The 12,285-nt window shown below is 40.1% G+C and overlaps 1 protein-coding gene across 5 annotated transcripts in view; it reads right to left on the bottom strand.

Annotated features, from left to right (window-relative positions):
* pde10a (phosphodiesterase 10A) overlaps positions 1 to 12,285 on the bottom strand; it is a 62,932-nt gene that overhangs the window by 40,060 nt on the left and 10,587 nt on the right. The window lies entirely within an intron of this gene.

Here is a 12,285-nt window from a genome sequence, read left to right as displayed (position 1 = left end):
TTTGTAACGTCATGGCAGGAAATATTAATGGAGCGACGACTTTCACATAAATTGACTTAAAAGGTCCATCGGTGGCATCTTGCTGTGCTTCCTTTCAGGTGCTAACCCTGACCTCTGACCTCAGCAGAGAGAGAGAGAGAGGGTACAACGTGTTAGATTAGGTAGCCTAATACCAAACCAAACGTTTTAATTTGCTTGTGTCTGGATAAATGAAATCTGTCTGGTAAAAAGAAATGTCAAACATTTGAACACATTCTTTATTAGGGTGCAGCATAATAAAAGCATATATAATGTACAGAAAACACAAAGAATGTGTGTATGTGTGAGAGACATTCCTAAAGTCTAGACTCTAAACATTAATCATACCCAGATTTAATGTGTGTCTTATTTATCTCAAGATTTTACATAAGGTCCTTTTGTCTGAAGTAAATATGATTTGTTTTTGCTGAATTTTTTCGAGACTATGTTGATGTTTCAGCTCCTGACTTCAAATATCTGCAGAGACTGAAAGAATGTATTCAATTGATTTATTTCACCAGGCAGACATTTACATAAATTATAATTGTAAATATCGCGTGGAATTAGCACAATAAAATAAATCAATGTAGTCCATTCCTTGAGCAAAAGCCTAATTCTGCAAATTACTGCAAAATCTGCACATCTGCAATGCAACTGAACTATTTAGACTTTAGAAACAGTTATAATCCTTACTAATAATATCCAATCCCGTAATGACGATGATACAAAATAACCTAATTAACCTCAAATTCAGGTCAACCAGATGAACATTTTACATTCTGCGCTGCCCGGAGAAGACAATTTGGAGACAAAAAACAATGGAAGCTGAATACACAGATTCACAATACTGAACAATCATTTGGTTTCTACAAGGTTCAGATTTAAAACAAATGGCACAGTTAAGAATTGAATTACCCCAAAGCAAGTATTCTTTCTCTTATTCATTGTTATTTTCATATTCAAGTGTCAGTCAGAGCATTTCCTGTATCAGTTTGAGCTGTCGCTGACATCTTTAAGGCTATAGTTCCTGTTAACTGTAAAGCTAACCAAAGATTGCATCAACACTGATGTTTATATTTCCACCACTACTAATACTAATGTAGAAGGGAGCCTCATAATACATTTAAAAGTCATTGATAGGGCAAAACAATCCTGAAAGAGCACTACGTTTATGGCATAAATTGCAGAACTACACTGTTATACAGCACGCATAAGGATATTCGATCAGATTAAATATACAGAATGTCAACAATTTCAACCTGCATGAAAATGATTCCGGTTTAAATCTGTAGTTTTCTCTGTGTGAGTAGTTTAAATGAGTATCCAGCATCAAGTTCCAAATGAAGTGAGCTCCCTATCTCTGCAACCTTTGTAGATGTGTGCTTGTGTTATCAGTTCTCACAGTGCACCTCAACAGCTCTGAGTCGGGCAACGTGATACAGCATACAGTGTTCCAGACTCCCTCACGGCCGCAGCATTACATACTGATCATATCGGGAGGGGGGGGGGAGAGAGAGAGAGAGGGGTGTAGGAACTGTGGCGGGTTGCGTAAGTACTCGTGCTATCAATCAGTGGCATTCCTACACTCTCGAGCAGCTGGTCCATTCAGAGGTCACGTATAACAATATAATATGGATTCTCTCTAAAACACTCTGTCACTTTTCCCTCTGTATTCAGCCACAATGAGAAAAGCCGTTAAATGAGAAATGCATCTTACAGTGAAATATCCGTTTATGTGTGATGCTGTCTTTGCATACAAAGTGTAATAGTATTGCTGTGTGATTGTAATAAAACATCTGTTCATTTGAACTACTAATCTAATAATATTTTCTGATAACCAGGAATTTGGTCAGTCGAATAGCAGTGATGCAAAAGTGAAAGCCAAATTAATTCAGCTATTTAGGTCAAACAACTAACATGCAACACATTTTTAGCCTTTTTTGAGGATAGATAGATATCCTTTAGATATTAGCAGTTGGAGAAGCTCAACGAGCTCTGTTCACCTCTGTGCGTCCTCCCTGTACTTCAAGCAGCTTATGCACGGAAATGTAGATAGAAAACAAATGCTTTTAAACGTCGACAGCAAAGTGCATGACTGGAAGTTTATAAGCTTATGTAAGACGGTTATGAGTGAACAACTTATAGGGAAATGCAGTAGATTACAAAGGCTGCGACAACTCTGTCTGTGACCCACCAGTGAACCCTTCTAATCCACAGCTCTTCAAAGTGGCTTTAAAGTTTGAATAATTATCACATAACAGGAATTCCGCTGACCAGCTTGACCTGTCCAATCAAACCGATATTTCAACTGTGTTTAGATTAGTCCGCTTTTTATAAAATATGAACATAAAGTGCATTAAAGTAATGGTTTTATCTAGTTTGGGTGTAATTATACATGGGACACAGTAGTCATATCTACAACGACACATAAGCAACAGAATGATCCCGGCGAATCTTGAGCTGTCACATGTTTCCTGCACTATTTTAAGAACCCAAAGCACGCTGCATTTTGTTAGGGACACATTGTTGGTTGCTAGGGAGCCGTCTGGCATCTCTGGCGAGCAGGTAAAGGACTAGTCTATCAACTAGCTGTGACCCTGACATTTTAAGATTTTGATTTTAAAAATTTCCATTTAAAACATTTCCAATTATTTTTAAATTAAAATTGTGGTAGTAATGTAGTCAAAGGAATTTTTCCTTCCACTTCCTCTGTGTTGGAATTTTAAATTCTGTGGATTTATGAGGACTATTGTTGACTGCTCCTCAGATCTGTGCATGGGAAATTGAGACAGATAGCTAGACTATCTGTCCAATTTGAGTTTTCTCTTGCACGACTATTTTGCAGTGGCTCTTTGCAGAGCTAAGCTCAACCTGTGACAATTCTGATTGGTTTAAGAAATACCAATAAATCAGAGCACGTTTTCCTCCCATCCCTGAATGCTATGTGGAGTCGCCAGACCCTCCTTCAGCGCGCTTTGGAGGACGGTCTGGCAAAGCGAGTCTACATTATTATAAATGCATTAATGTGCGGGTAGCATTTTAATGTTGTAGTTACTTGATGTGGAGCCAATTTTTTAACAATTTTGTAAAGGGCTGCAACTAATGTTTATTTTCAGCAAAGATGAATTTGCTTATTTTCTCGATGAGAGCACTATGTTTTCTCCAACCAAGATGTATCTTTAACAGTGCATTTTTTTAAAGGCTCAACATATTTTTTATGTAAAACCATAAATTGTAATGTAACTAATAGTTTGCAAATAGTTGGATAAGTGTCGTCTAGTAAAAGAATAATGTATAATTGAGAATACTCAGGTAAAGTACCTTCAATTTGTATAATACTCGAGTAATGTACTTATGTTACAGTCCAACACAGGTCCCTGTTGATTTTTTTGCATGAGGATAATGTAAAAATATATATATTTGCAGAAGAGGCTAGATCATAGGCAGACAGATCGGGCAACAGATTTTGTGACTAAATCTGCATTACAGTAACTTTTTATGTATGTGAATACAGTTGGAAACAACGAAGCCCCACGGACCCGAGAAAACCTCAAAATGTCCGCCAGGGCTCTTTCCGGCTTGATTTGTATCATTTTGGACAGGCAATGCGAGTGCGCACTCTTTTCTTTGTCAACATTATTCTGCCACCAAATCTCATATCCATCGGTGAATGGATAGTATGTGTGTTACACAGAAATGTATGGAAACATGTCTTAATGTGTGTGTCACATGCAGAAGTTTTCTACTGTGGCTGTTGGAGAAAGATCAGCTTCACTATCGTCCACTGGGGGATCAACAGCTGACTGAAAAGTGAAGTGGTCGGCAACCATTCTTAACTGTTCTCTCCTTTCTGCTGTTTTTAGCAAACATCCTCCTGATGACTGCACCCTGTCTCCCAACATAAGAGCTGTACATCTTCAGATGTGTGTGCTTGTTCACACACACAGCCATACCCCCTACCCCCACATTACAGACCTCATCCACTTATGCACATTTCTGATTCAAGGCACTGTGCAAGCTTTTTGCACTCTGCACACACACACACACACACACACACACACACACACACACACACACACACACACACACACACGCGCCCCAGATGTAAGTGAAACATTTACAGATCACATGCAAGCCCACGCAAACATGAACATAGTTACATCCACGTAAGCACACACACATTACATGCAGCAGACACACACCACAGAGACTTACAGTCCCCTCCCCCCAACTGAATAGTCTGTTCTGACAATCCACAGGACAGCCGGAGCATTGACGTCAGAGGCAGGCCCATGAAAATACAGGGTCCCTGGGGGGCTGAGGGAGTTATGCACATCTTCACAGCTTAGCTCACAACTAGTTCAACAACCAATGAGCATATTACTGCCTTTGTTTACTCTTATTTGTCTGAAAATGCAATGAAAAAAAAAAGACTTTCAGATTTACACAAAGCCTGGCATGCACAAATTTGCATGCGACTGCAATGCGGATCATCTAAAACGTGACGTCAATGCACGTCATTGCACTGTGATCCATTAGGACAAATGTGAAATAGGTGCATAATTTAGGTTAATGGAAACACAAATCACACCACATCATTGCCTTCTCTCTGTGTTCCTGATAATTGTCATTTTGAATCACTGCTGCCAGATTGTAGTATATTAGACCAACCCAGAGCAAAGTTGCTCGCTCAGACGTCCTCACAGGTCTTAGGAGGGAAGATGACATCTTTATTTACCGCTTAATGTTCTGAACCTCTTTCTTCTTCTGAGACATCATTAGAACATCAGAGCCATTAATCTCATTGTTCTCTCTCATTCTCCTCCTGTCAACATATCCGAGATTGTCTATGGGACATTATGTAAAATAGTTTCTGTTTGTTTGTGACCACATTCAGTATGTGTTGCTGTGGTCTTTGCTGTGTTCTTGTAAGAAGAAATGATCACACACAAATAAATAAAAAACACTGCATCTTAATTGGTCTGCATGGGTAGAAATCCCTATATTGTAGATTGAGGCAATGTTGATGACACAGTAGAGGATCACTACATGGAAGAATTATTATGCATGTTAAGGTGTGTTTAGATATTACAAAAGCAAGATGAAACATAGCAGTATATAATAATACATATAAACATTGTTATATTTTTAATATAACGAAATGATTTATAATATCTAACTATAATGGTCCACAAACATAAATACCAAACATGCAGTGCGATGGTAATGTATTGCAACTCCAGATTCTATGAGTCTAGGCGTGGCCCTTTAAGAGTTGTCACTCTTAGTGCACGACCAGCCGTAACCGTTGCGCAACCATAGAACTGCTCCCAACATCATCATTTTTCTTAAGCCAATATTGGTGAAGCAGGTCTCCTTAATCTTAGAGGGCTACGCATATACTCATGGAGATAACTCTGGAGTTATAATACATAACTATTGTTCTATTTTGTATATGCTTCGCCCTCTAAGAGCTTTCACTATTGGGCCAAGGGCGAAAATGATGTAGTCAATGCCACCGGCGACACAAGTCCACAAACATAGAACCATTCACACTGAACCAGTTTAATGTATCAAATAACATATTATTTTGATGAAACCCTGTCATGAGTATGCATTGGCCTAACACTGATTGCAGGGCCCATAGCTAATCATAACCCTCGTGCAGGAAGGATGGAGAAAGCAGCAAAAACACATCAACAGCGCCTCATTTGCCGTCGATTGTGGATAGGACCAAGTGAGTCATGGAGGATTTGGACATATTGCGCAGATAAAAGCGGATGAATGGTCACAGAGATGCCCAGGAGGCCGCTGCGCAGATGTCAGCCACCGTCATGACCCTAAAAAAGGAGAGACAAAAGGTGTATGTGGGCTCACAGTAGGAGGCTCCTGGCTATCTAACAGCCGAGCCGAGCGCACGCCCCTGACGGTTTATGTAAGCTGCTCCTGTGACATGGTCTATCCGCACGATGAAATGTCTCCCTGCTACCAATTGGGCGAAGTGTTTTCAGCACTGTGGACAGCTCCACGCAGTTTATGTGGAGGAGGGGAGAAACTGGCCATCTCCCTCCCACAACCTGTGATCCGCACATGCCTCCCCACTTGGTAAGGCGTCTGTATACACTGTCACGTGTGACGTCACTCTGCCCAGGGGAACCCCGGATGACAGGGTCCGGAAGTTTCCCCAATATGCCAGGTCCGACTGCGGTTAAGGAGGTATGGTCAGCATCCGCCGTTTGTGGCGTATAGGGTCAAGCATTTGACAGAACCATATCAGAATCTTCCTCATGTGGAGGAGATTAAGGGGAACCACCACGTGACTCGCAGAAATCATGCCCAGGAGATGCATCACAGGCGTGATGCGTGACAGCAGAGAACTCAGTGTGTCCAGCCTTGGTGATGACAGTTTGACTCTCATGATGGTTGAGTCTATGTCCACTCCCAGACAAACTATTGTCTTTGTTTGGGGGTACCGGGGCAGGATTTAGCCGTTCATCGAGGGCTTTTGAGTTGTCTGTGAGGCATGCCAAGCCGCTAGCCGAGGTGAGCTTGCAATGTTCCGGACTGTCTACTTGAACTAATTGCATTTTAACATATTACATGTATACAACAAACCTGCAGTATGCCTAGCAAGGCTATGTGCAGAACATTATATGTTATTTCAGAGCTCGAGGAGAGACTTTACCCGCTCGTTTGAATTAGATCCACTCATAGCCGGCTGATGCGCGGGATTCACCGACTCGCGCCAGCATTGACAACTCAAGAGTCACGAGGACTCGCGAGTCATCGTGGGCTTGTGAGTCATCAAGGGCTTGTGAGTTGTCGAGTGAATCCCATGGTCTGCGAGCTTCTGGCCCTGAGTCTGCGAGTCGGACTGTCTCTCTGCTCACTCAGTCACTTGAATTGACTGTGGAGTTGCTGTTGCCTACGAAATTGTAATTGTAAAGTTTTTTACAGCAAAGATGGCTAGGAATAGTGGCATCTTATGTTGCAAAATTGTGGCGCTGTTGTTATTTTAGACTGAACTGTAGTAGGACTCGACTAAACTGGGTTTATGATAGTAGAGACTTGCAATTTGTGAGTCAATTTAAAGACTCGGGTTAAAAATCAGAGTGAATCACAACTCAAACAGATCAAATTAGTTAGTAGTAGCATGTTGCTGGCGGTCTTGCCGTGGGATTAACTTTAATAAAAACAGAGTTGAAACACCGCCGCCATGCTGCTGTTAAAGGCCCCTGAACCTCATTTATCAGAGTCTGGTGTTTACCCCTCTCCGCAGCCGTTTCCTTCACTACAAATCTTTTATAATGGAGCTAGCTAACCGGAGCTTACCGCTATGAAAAGCTAATCGTTGCTAACGGAGCCTTTAGTTCTCCATGCCTGTATTCATTAACTACAAGTATGGACTCAAAACAAATATTTACGACTGCGCATGCGTGAAGGGGTTAACCCAATAGCAAAAAACTCTATCTATCTCAGCCTATAGGAAATAGAACACACTATGTTCATGTGCATGAAATGTTAGTGGTACACAGAAAAACAGCAGCTTGAGTCTTGCCTCACTTATTCACACCTGTCACATCTATCTGCTTACTATTTTTTCATTAGCATGTTAGCTGAATCAATCTATTGTTGCTGTTCTTTCTCACAGAAAATGGCAACCAAGACTAAAAGGGAGAATAGAAGAAAGCATGAATGTAATGATAGGAAGGCATTTCTTGGCATTACATGTCTCCTGAGATTATTCCCCACTCAGCCTGTCTGTGTGCATTTGAATTGCTATGATGTCACTGCAACGGATCAAAGTCTTGGCTTTCATTTACAGACACCCACTTCTGTGGAAATTGGTGAGAAAGTCCATCCAGATGGTGTTTGATTATCAAAATCATGACCATGATCTGTGGGGATGTTGAAGCTCCATCAATCAGGTTTCCTGGACAGCTACTGCCCTGGTTTGTCCATTTAGTCCAGGATAAACACATATGATTCCAGAATGAGATTATATATAACAGAAGCTTTGATGGTTTTCTCCCTGTTGCAATAATGTTTAATCAGGATCTCTCAATCAGATCCAAACATATAGGCCAACGTCAAATACTCAGTCATTAATTGGTGATGCAACATCTCTTTTAATTACTGCAGCCAATCCTGATGAGAAATAGGTCAAAATAACCCATTCTGTAGTAGCTGGTTTGTCCAGCAGCAAATTGAGGGGTTGAAAGGGTAAAGTCTGCCCCTATGAGGACCATAAATCCATCTGAGTTGAGACTGGAGCATTTTGTCAATGGATACGCATATCTGAGCCTAGTTTGTGGCCTGCACAGCTGCCACATGTACTGAGTCGGCTGTATCTTGAAGAACTTCCTTCCAAAATGAGAGTCTGGTTCAATGTAACCATAAAAGACAAAATGATTTGTTTTGCCAGCATTGTCACATCAGAGAGTGGAAGCTGTCTCCAAAGGCCCAAATGCAAGTGGCTTGTCAACAGGAAACGGGCTGATCTGGTGAAGGTTGCCTTTTATGGACTCACTGACAGCAAAAGCATGTCCAGGGAACCTGAGAAGGATGATGGGCCTAACTTTCACTTGGGGTGGAGCTGATTAAATGACTGACCTTATTTGAAACACAGTCCTGTTCTTTCCATTATGTGATATAGAATTCAGCTGTCTGCTCTGCTTCCTCTGCAGATATCTTAGACGCATAGCAATCGTGCTTCCCAAAAGAAGCACATCCATCTTCAGCATGAACAAGCTCTAACAACACAGGCTACATGTGAGCCTTAATAGTGGCTTTCAGGGTCCCCAAAATGAGGGGAGCTTGATACCCTTCATCTCTACCACTATCTGCCAATGGTGCTCCAGAGTTTAAGGACAAAGAATGATGAAACTGCACGACTGGTCAGTTGGCAGCATGCAGACTTATTGGACTGACTAACTAGATAATCCAACCCAATTTTGTGCAGGCCATAATAATATACCTAATCTAATTTAGTCTAATTCAGGCTAGACGTTACATTAGTCTCCCTTCCAGAGACAATTTGGTAAACTGATCTTTCTCAAGTATACACTTTCTCAAAGTGTATACTGTAATGTGACATTTGTATTCTAAACTAAAAGGCACCTATGTACAGCTGGACCTTTTTTTAGCAGTCTGGCGGGTAATGGAGGTTAAGTCAAGTCTGAAAATTATCTGGTCAATTCATAGTCAGACCGCAAAAAACGAAAATGGTCAGTCTAGTCCAACTAAAAAACATAACCAACAAGACTTCACTTGTAAATTTCCACATTCCCACATTTAACTTAACCCAGTTTAAAAGAATGTTGTTGCTTAATGAAGTATTTTAGCAGAAGTGTAGTAGACCTCTGTCATTAGACAATATAATATCTTACTGGTTGGGCTTGGTATCCGCACAGTTTTTTGGTCATTAGTCTCGCACTGGCCGACTTTCCTCCACAGCGCTGCAGACCAGGGTCTGGCAAGTCCACACAACAGAAAAACGTCCTCAGGGTTATTGGCATTTCTTTAAAATCGCTCAAAAATATCTTGGGCGGAGTTAACCCCCGGATAAAATGACGCTGCTTCTGGAAAAAGGCCTCATGAAGGAACATGTTTTGGTGAAACATGTATGTTCAAAAGTTCAAAAGCCAAAAGTCAGATTTGACACATAGTCTACTTAGCTGTCTAAATTTACCCTGTAGAGATCTGAGGAGCAGTTAAACATGGTGCTCATATATCCACTGGAGTTTAGATTGCCAACACACAGAAAGCAGAAGGAAACAGACATCCGGCCTAAAAAGCGAGACATCCGGCGGAATTTCAGTCAGCACGTGAAGTGGAATGTCGTCAATTCCATCAATTCAGAATTCAAGTTTAAGTCATTGCTAAGACCTAAGAAGATGGCTACATTGCTATAGAGAAGTCCAACACAGCAAGAGATGAGCAGTTAGACTATTGGGCAGGTTTTAGACAAAGCAGAAGTCTAGCCAGAGTATATAAATCACTTAACCAAAAGTGAGCACACGTAAAAATGTCAGCAATAATCCCTCGTCACAATGAAAAAAATGTGTGTACGCAGTACGGCAAGTACAGTAGGTCAAAGTTAAATGAGGAAATTAGTCTGTAAATGTTATGAGTTAACAGTTTGGGCAATCGTTTTACTGTGCTCGCCTGTTTTTCTTCAATTTACTGTGGGTTTAAACTGACTTCTCATGTTTGTTGCTCAATGGGACTTTTTCCCAGATCACAGTGATTAACTTGAGGAGAACAATGTTGTTTTAACCAAGACTCTCAACAGCCAAGCTACAAAATTTTTAAAAAAAAAAATCTAATGTAATAAACCAGTTTTCCTTTAGCTGTACCAGTGAAGCTTCTTGTGGTGAAAAGAAGCTGTTCCATGTGACGCATTAAATTAAATGTTATTCTGAATGATTAATTATGTAAGCCTTGCAGGGAACCACATATAATTTCCCCTTTATTTACATAGAAGTCAAAAGTCAAGGTAAACTGTGGCACCCCTGGAAGCTGAGGTGTATTCCAGTGCAGAACTGCAGCCAGAAGAAGGACACTCTAAAGGAAAAAAAAAACATCCAAACATTTGCAACGTCGGTTTGTGAGGAGGCACTAGGAGTAGCTGGGACTTGCTCTGACTGCAACATGAAGCATTTCCCATGTGCAATGTGGACAACTGACTAAATAGCTTTTAAATTAATAAAAATACATGTAAATACAGTTTTTTAGTTAATATGGCCTTTTAATTTGCTGCTGGGGGGTTTGTTCAGGGAGAGAATGATACAAAATGTTTTTCAGTTTCCTTTTCCAAATTACACCTTTTAGAATGGATTACTTGTTTGAGTTATTTAAATTTCAATTATTGTGGTAGTTAAGTTGTCAACACAAAAACTGTAAATGAGACATATATTTCTGGCCCAATGCAAAAAGGCATTTATAAATTACCTGATGGTGCTTAACAAAACTACACTGTGCAGTTGGTGAAGAAAATGTAATGCTCCACAATATTTCATTGCACATTTTAACAATTTAAATGCAGCAGTTGATTAAAACAGTGGAGGCTGTCTTCTGCTCATGTGCCACATCCTAACAAATTTGTTTTGGTTTTAAAAACGCTGATAGGGTTTACATTAACGCAAAAAACAGAGAAAGCCCGTTCATGAGAGTGTAGAACGGACAGGTGGTGCAGATACGTGATGTGGAGCGCCGAAGTGGAAGGAACTGCAGAAAGCACATGAATCAAAAAGAAGAAGAAAAAAAACAACATTTAAATGGGTGAAAAAAAACGTGATGAAAGAAGTGTGCAGGGGGAGGTAGGGGAGTGGTGCTTGTATCTGCGTCAGAGCTGGAGCCAATGAAGTCAGAGATGTGGCATGCTCGAGCAGGAGATGCTGTTACTGCCACTCATAGCACCCGCCTGAGCCTCATGTCCTCTATACGTCACAGCGCTGGCACAAATTATGCCTGCCTGAACGTTTATCACACACATGAATGCACACACACGCATGCAAGGTTATATGTAATTTATGTGCATTATACACATATACGGCACCATTCAATTATATTTAAATTAGTGCCCCAACAGAAGTATCTTTTATTTCCTCAACCATATCTACATTTCTGGAAGACACATACAGTGCTGCTTTTCCATTTTCTCACAAAGCAACAGATTTGCCATACCTTATTCTTTACACCTTATTTTTAACACCAAACTGTCAACCATCAATCATCATAATGTTTATTTATTTAAGTAAATGCAACATACAGCTGGTGCAACTGCTGATATTAAAGTAAATACAGAGGAACCAAATGGCTCTCTTGCGTCAGTATCAAAGGATGCATTGCTAATAAAGAAACCGGCCAAGAATTATATTATAAACTCTATTTATGCTACTGTATATTATTATTATCATTATTATTGTTATTATTATCATTATTTTTATTAATATTATTATTATTATAGCATTAAGTAGTATTTCTGAGGATTGGCTCCTTGTACTTCAGGATTCATTTGTAAATTATATATAGGTTTTCTTTTTAAATAATCATTTTTTTAAAAGTGCAGTGTTGATCCAACAAACATTATTTCTTTAATTCAGAAATAAATTCATAAAAACATATATTTAAAAAAGAATTCTCTGACACACACATAGTATTTACACACATACAAATATGCATTCATTCATGACTCACATATGCAAATCCAGGTTATTTAGATTAGCGGGCAGTGTTTTCTGACCTAGATTATCACAGCCGTAA

The sequence above is a fragment of the Etheostoma cragini genome, chromosome 17 (assembly GCF_013103735.1).
Source record: "Etheostoma cragini isolate CJK2018 chromosome 17, CSU_Ecrag_1.0, whole genome shotgun sequence".
Lineage (NCBI taxonomy): Eukaryota > Metazoa > Chordata > Actinopteri > Perciformes > Percidae > Etheostoma > Etheostoma cragini.
Note: the sequence above shows the minus strand (reverse complement) of the source record. Positions and strands in the feature narration are given on the sequence as shown.